This window comes from Parambassis ranga, chromosome 19 (genome assembly GCF_900634625.1).
Source record: "Parambassis ranga chromosome 19, fParRan2.1, whole genome shotgun sequence".
Lineage (NCBI taxonomy): Eukaryota > Metazoa > Chordata > Actinopteri > Ambassidae > Parambassis > Parambassis ranga.
Genome location: NC_041039.1, coordinates 2,068,391 through 2,076,345, shown reverse-complemented (window position 1 = coordinate 2,076,345; position 7,955 = coordinate 2,068,391). Strand labels below are relative to the sequence as shown.

The 7,955-nt window shown below is 45.0% G+C and overlaps 1 long non-coding RNA gene across 1 annotated transcript; it reads right to left on the bottom strand.

Moving 5' to 3' along the window:
* Positions 1-4,719: 4,719 nt before the first annotated feature.
* Positions 4,720-5,188, bottom strand: LOC114452508 (uncharacterized). The gene is made up of 2 exons (XR_003672269.1): positions 5,158-5,188; positions 4,720-4,887 (listed from the first exon to the last, which is right to left on the bottom strand). It is a non-coding gene; the product is annotated as an uncharacterized LOC114452508 (long non-coding RNA).
* Positions 5,189-7,955: the final 2,767 nt, after the last annotated feature.

Sequence of the window (7,955 nt, the reverse complement as noted above, 5' to 3'; positions counted from 1 at the left end):
GTATGTGGGAGATACAGCCACAAACACATCCATTTCGTGTGCGTTGGCGAAGGGTCAACTTCCTGGTGGCGCCACGGTCAGACCGTGTAAGGAAGTGCTGCGTTTTTGATAACTTTTGGTCCCTGACCCCTTAACGGCAAGCACACCAATTTTCAGTCGTATTAAGCAATTCCCCTAGGAGGAGTTCGCGAAAATGCGGGGTGTGCAAATTGGAACATGGCGTGGTTTTTCCAAGATGGCCGACGCCCTGTAGGGGGTGGAATTTTATTTCCAAAGGCATGTTTCCTGGCATAAGGCGATACATCAGTGTACCAATTTTCATGGTTGTAGCTGTTACGCTGAATATTTTCAAATTCCAGGGGGCGCTGTAGAGCCATTTTGCAAGTCACTGTCGTGGCGACAGTTTCAGATCGCCATTTTTCGCGAACCAGACCTGTGTGCCAAATTTGGTGAGTTTTTGAGCACGTTCAGGGGGTCAAATTTGCGTCGAATGACGCGGAAGAAAAAAAGAGAATAATAAACGCTTGCATTTCAATAGGGCTCTTGCAGCATTCGGTGCTCGGGCCCTAATAATTAAAGCTGCAAGCAGCGATGATCGGGCCCTCGCACTCAGCGCGACCGCCCCCTCCCCGTGACACCGTCCCTTCCCACCCCCGCTCCCCCCACGAGCAGCGCCGATTTTGCCAGCGGTGGGAAGAAGCAGAGATGTGTCAGTGCAACAAATCTCTCAATATATGTAAAAATTGTTAGTGTGCAGTAACCTCCTCTTTACAGTAGGTAGCGCTGTCCACAGATGTCCACACGTGGTCGGGGTCGGGTCTGTATCACGTAAAAATTTTGAGGATTTTAGGAGCATCCATGGTGGAGTTATATCAGTTGCAGTACCGTATGTGTCCACTGGGTGGAGCCAGACACCATGAGAATAGTGGAGACCTGTCTGTGCATCAAACCTCAAAAAACATTTGATTCTTTGGATCAGCAGGTCCTTTAGGTGACCTCCAGCAAATTTCAGGTCAATCGGGCTACAGCTCTAGGAGGAGTTCGCTCACATACCAATGGTGTAAATCGCCAAAATCGCCATTTTCCATCCAAGATGGCGGACTTCCTGTTGGGTTAAGGTCATGGTGTCAAGAGACTTTTTGGTGCGTCTTGGTATGATAAACATGTGTACCGATTTTCGTGCACCTACTCCAAACTAAGCCAAATACGAGGGGTGTTTTGAAAATTTCAAGGGGGCGCTGTAGAGCCATTTTGCCCCGCCCCTTTGCAGCGACCACGAAATTTTTCACCACCCCTGATGAGTGTGCAAAGTTTGGTGAGTTTTCGTGCATGGCAAAGGGGTGAAAAATGCAGTTAAACAGGCAGGCAAATAATAAGAATAATAATTAAAGCTGCAAGCAGCGATGATCGGGCCCTCGCACTCCGCGCGACCGCCCCCTCCCCGTCACGCCGTCCCTTCCCTCCTCTGCTCCCTCCACGAGCTGCGGCGATTTTGCCAGCGGTGGGAAAAAGCCGGCAGACAGAAGCAGAGATGTGTCAGTGCAACAAATCTCTCAATATATGTAAAAATTGTTAGTGTGCAGTAACCTCCTCTTTACAGTAGGTGGCGCTGTCCACAGATGTCCACACGTGGTCGGGGTCGGGTCTGTATCACATGTAAAAAATTTGAGGATTTTAGGAGCATCCGTGGTGGAGTTATATCAGTTCCAGTACCGTATGTGTCCACTGGGTGGAGCCAGACACCATGAGAATAGTGGAGACCCGTCTGTGCATCAAACCTCAAAAAACATTTGATTCATACATGAAAAATGTCCAGAAGCAGTTACTTCCGGTTTCCTGTAGGTGGCGCTGTGCAGGTGACTCATGAGCATGCAGACGTGTGGGGGGACGGACCGTTAGGACATGAAAAAAACAGTCGCCACCGCCACGGGCAGCATGATACAGAAAACCACACAGGTGTCTCTGTGGGACGTCAAATCTGTGATCCTCATTTCGCTGTGTAATGACAGGGAAGGATTAAACAGAGTGCATGTCAGTGAAGAACATGGCACTTCCTGTCTCCACCACAAAGGAGCGCCATAGATCATGATGATATAGAGACGTTCAGGGAGGGGCTCTGACCACGTGCAGAAAGTTTGAAGCCGTTTGGAGCAAGTATGTAGGAGAGAGAGCTGTTCGTGTATGAATGGCGAAGTGACGCCACAGCGGCCACGCCCTTTAACTTAGAGAAAAGCTTTTGATAACTTTTGATCAGCATGGTCTCTAGGTGACAGCGACCGAATATGAAGTCAATCGGTCGAAATCCCTAGGAGGAGTTCGTCCGCATACCAAAGGTGGAAATCGCTGAAATTTGACCGCCTAAATCAAAATGGCTGACTTCCTGTGTGGTCTAGATCAATGGTGCAAGAGACTTTTATGTGCGCCTGGACGTGTTCTGTGTGTGTGCCGATTTTTGTCTTCCTACTCCAAAAAAACCCCTATGGAGAGGGGTATTTTAAAAATTCAAGGGGGCGCCATTGAGCCATTTTGCCCCGCCCACTTACGAGACCCCCATCAGTTGCTAGTACATGCCCCCGAGAATGTGTGTATGAATTTTCATGATCATAGAAGGTCGTTGAGGTCATTAAATACTCAAACGTAATCTCACGGCGAAGGATTGACAGTTGGTGCCCCGCCACACGGACACCATTGCACGCAGCTTCACGGCCTTCATAGTGTAGCTTCACCAACTAGTTGGGAAGGTTCTAGAGGTGAAATGAAGTTGATGCTGTCAACTATGTAGGAGCAGTACACGTCAGAGTAAAAAGAGGCCATTTCCTGTTACCAGCAGGGGGCGCCACGAGTAAGTAAGGGTTTCAACATATGGAGGTGTTCAGGGCAGAGCCCTCGTCATGCTCATAAAGTTTGAAGACGTTTGGATAAAGTATGCAGGCGTGAGAGCCGTTCAAAGTTACATGGCGAAATCATGAATCGTCGCCAGATTTGGCGAGACACAGAGGCCACGCCCTTTAAGTTAGAGAAAAGCTTTTGATAACTTTTGATCAGCAGGTCCTTTAGGTGACCTCCAGCAAATTTCAGGTCAATCGGGCAACAGCTCTAGGAGGAGTTCGCTCACATACCAATGGTGTAAATCGCCAAAATCGCCATTTTCCATCCAAGATGGCGGACTTCCTGTTGGGTTAAGGTCATGGTGTCAAGAGACTTTTTGGTGCGTCTTGGTATGATAAACATGTGTACCAATTTTCGTGCACCTACTCCAAACTAAGCCAAATGCAAGGGGTGTTTTGAAAATTTCAAGGGGGCGCTGTAGAGCCATTTTGCCCCGCCCCTTTGCAGCGACCACAAAATATCAAATTTTTCGCCACCCCTGATAAGTGTGCAAAGTTTCGTGAGTTTTCGTGCATGGCAAAGGGGTGAAAAATGCAGTTAAACAGGCAGGCAAATAATAATAATAATAATAATAATAAACACAGCAATTACAATAGGGCCTTCGCACCACTCGGTGCTCGGGCCCTAATAATAATAATAAACACAGCAATTACAATAGGGCCTTCACACCACTCGGTGCTCGGGCCCTAATAATAATAATAAACACAGCAATTACAATAGGGCCTTCGCACCACTCGGTGCTCGGGCCCTAATAAACACAGCAATTACAATAGGGCCTTCGCACCACTCGGTGCTCGGGCCCTAATAATAATAAACACAGCAATTACAATAGGGCCTTCGCACCACTCGGTGCTCGGGCCCTAATAATAATAATAAACACAGCAATTACAATAGGGCCTTCGCACCACTCGGTGCTCGGGCCCTAATAAACACAGCAATTACAATAGGGCCTTCGCACCACTCGGTGCTCGGGCCCTAATAAACACAGCAATTACAATAGGGCCTTCGCACCACTCGGTGCTCGGGCCCTAATAATAATAAACACAGCAATTACAATAGGGCCTTCGCACCACTCGGTGCTCGGGCCCTAATAATAATAATAAACACAGCAATTACAATAGGGCCTTCGCACCACTCGGTGCTCGGGCCCTAATAATAAACACAGCAATTACAATAGGGCCTTCGCACCACTCGGTGCTCGGGCCCTAATAATAAACACAGCAATTACAATAGGGCCTTCGCACCACTCGGTGCTCGGGCCCTAATAATAATAAACACAGCAATTACAATAGGGCCTTCGCACCACTCGGTGCTCGGGCCCTAATAATAAACACAGCAATTACAATAGGGCCTTCGCACCACTCGGTGCTCGGGCCCTAATAATAACACTTACAATAGCCGCTATGCACGCAGGAACGTGATGTCATTTCCGCTGAAAGGTCGGGATGCATGCAAACATCCGGTAACTCTTCTATCTTCTTCTATCTTCCTGGTGATCTGATCGAGTCTCCCACTCCGGCTGGAACACAACGACTGCGGTCTGGAGCCGTGCCTGTACTGTTATATATTCAGCACAGTGATACCCCTTGCACTTACAGGTAGCATTAACCAACTTTTTACTGTTGCCTGTCTTTTGGTGAACTATCAAAATGGTCCCTTGGTGAAAGCCTGGGCAATAAATGGCTAATCTAAACATTAAAAAACAGTATGTAATGATTTTCTTACTTTCATTTGAAAAAAATGCAATGAATACAAATTAAATGAAATACAAAGAATACAATGTACAATAACAATACAATTAACGAAATAAATGACTATATTTTAAAATGCTTGATTTCATGTTTTTATTATTGTGTTGAATTCACTTATGTATGGCTTGTCAGCTGAGATGTTCATTTGGCAGATTAGTGGAAGAGATTCTGCCTTCATTCCAGCATAGGCAGGTCCAGGGTAGAGGGAACTGGGAGCTCACCGCTGTAGGCCTTGTAAAGTGCAGCTCTGAAATAACAGGTAGTCAACATTATTTGTGTACACAGACATTTAACAGCAACAGCAAAAAGGAATAATATTATCAATCAACAATCAATAGCAAACACACTGTTAAATTAAATTTGCATCTACATACCTAACTCCACTGGCTGCAGTAGCACCTGGTTTGGGCTTTATAACAACCATGGCATCCTGGTTTCACCCACTGTTTATTGAAACAGTGGTAGGAAAGTGACTGGTAAGTGTGACACAAGCATTAGATACTTAAATGATACAAACCATTGTTCGCGGTTTATGCCACTTCTGTTCCATCTCTGTGCATGAAAGGACTGGAGGGACAACAGACATGCCACATTCAGAATAGTGAGCTGTCTGGAAAAGCAATGCAACCAAGTGGTTGCAGATCCCACAACCCGCTACACAAGTGCAGTTGCTGGAAATCAGCACATCTGGCTGTGAATCACGTAATGTCATCTGAAACACACAGAGGCAAAAATAAAATGTTAAAAAATAAATCAATAACCGCAATAGGAGCAAAACCTCTCCTGTCAGGTTGTTAGTGGTGCAGTATTGCACATGAACTAAGTAATGCAATAGTTCAATGAACAAGCTCATTTATCTTTGAACTTAATTTTAACTCCAGTTAAAATGCACATTTGAGTGGTGTCATGTTTTGCATGAATGAAACAAGCCTACAAATAATGCATTACAACCTGTACCAACTAAACTTTGAAATTGTTCTTATAAACTGTCACAACACTGGTCTTGTCTCTAACAATAACTTCCGAGGCAATTCTAGTAACATGATTAAAATGAAGCAGAACGGATCATGACAAAAAAACACCAGTCACATCACTAGGCTAGTAGCGCAGGCTAGCTAGAGCTAGCGTTGACAACTTACCTTCGAAATTGCAGAGATACGAGGACGCGTAGAACTTGAAACCCTTTTCAAGCTTACTCTGTGGCGTTGTACTCGATGTTCTTACAATACGACGTACATCGTTAACAGTAAACTTTGGTAACTCCAAAAGGCACTTTTGAACTTACCTTCTGCCGACTCGGCCATGTTCCTGGCACGTCTGCACAGTCCGACCGGAAATACCGTTCCATCCTTACATCAATCCCGGAAATGATGGCTGCATAGAGCCCATTACAATAGGGCCTTCGCACCACTCGGTGCTCGGGCCCTAATAATAATAATAACACTTACAAATACAATAGGGCCTTCGCACCACTCGGTGCTCAGGCCCTAATAATACCAGCAATTACAATAGGGCCTTCGCACCACTCGGTGCTCGGGCCCTAATAACACTTACAATTACAATAGGGCCTTCGCACCACTCGGTGCTCGGGCCCTAATAATAATAAACACAGCAATTACAATAGGGCCTTCGCACCACTCGGTGCTCGGGCCCTAATAATACCAGCAATTACAATTACTAATTACTAATTACTAATTAAAGCTGCAAGTAGCGATGACAGGCCCTCGCAGCCCTTGCGGACTTCGAAATGGCGGACTTCCTGTGCGTTTTAGAGGATACCTCCAAGAGACTTTTTTTCTTGTCTAGAGGTGATACATATGCGTACCATATATAGGGCCTTCGCACCACTCGGTGCTCGGGCCCTAATAATAATTCCTTGCATTTCAATAGGGCTCTTGCACCTTGCGGTGCTCGGGCCCTAATAATAATAATAAACGCTTGCATTTCAATAGGGCTCTTGCACCTTTCGGTGCTCGGGCCCTAATTAACTAAACAAAAAAAAAGTTGTTGGCACAACTATATGTAGTTTTATTCAAAACTTATGAATTTGAGTGGGCCTCAAAACTCAAAAATCTAGTGCAGTAAGTTGCCTTGAAATTTTGAGTTTTCTCAACTTTCTTTTTACAGTGTAGTACTTGTGCTTAATGTTATTGTATTTCTTAGTTGTAACACTAGGTGAAGCTACTGTCGTGATTTGGGAGTATGACCAAAAATGGCAAAATCAAAGAGACGCAGGAGAGAAGAGAAAGTTAAGCAAATGACAGCTTTCCTGCTAGCACAGCAAACAGTATTTTTTGTGTGATAACAAAACACAAGAAAATGCCACAATAGCCAGTTATGAAATAGCTCAACTCATTGCTCGACGCGGAAAACCTTTCTCAGACGGTGAGTTCATTAAACAGTGTCTCACTAAACTTGTGGGAATAGTGTGCCGAGAGAAAATGCAAGAATTTAACAATGTTAGCATGTTATAAGAAATAGAGTTGTGTGGTGAGTTAAAGACTTGTTGGCTAATTTTAAAACAAGTGGCAAGTAAAGTTTGTGCTTTTGATTTTTATTCAATTGCGAGTGATGAATGCACATATGCCACCACACCGCCCAGCTGTTAAATTTTTTTGGGGGGAGTTTGAGACAATTTTGACATTACGTAGGAACTTCTTAATCTTAGGAGTCTAAACAGGACAACAACTAGCAAGGACATGTTTGAAGCTGTGTCAGATGCAATTGACCAGATAGGACTTTAATGGGACAAGCTGTGTGGAGTTACAACGGATGGGGCTCCAGCAATGACAGGCGAGAGCAAAGGAATGACATCTATGGTATGCGCCAAGGTGAGAGAGAGCAGAGGTGAGGCTGTTTGGTGATGTACACAAGGGCTCTACCACAGGGAATTTCAAGCTTTCCTATCTGAAAGCTCCATGCTGCAGTGGTTTTATCTACAGTGTCTACAATGCTACGGGGTGGGGGTTGAGTGGAGGAGTTATAGTGGAGGAGCATAAAACTATAAAACGGCTCTTTATTCTTGGTTGCTGCTGGGGAGAAAAGGAAGAAATGCCAGGTCTGCAAGCCATCTGATGATGTCAAGGTGAGCATGACCTGTGTGAAATGTGCACAATTCATTTGCACAAAGCACATTGTGATGTCACGTCCCTCATGTGCTATGTAAATGCATGCACATGCACCTTGTTCATTATTTTTTTGTGTATTTCTGTTTCTATACATTCCACACAATGTAATGACATGTCACTTGTGTGCTGTCGATATTCACAGACACACATAAACAGGCATTCATATTGCTAATCTTGCTTTGTTGTT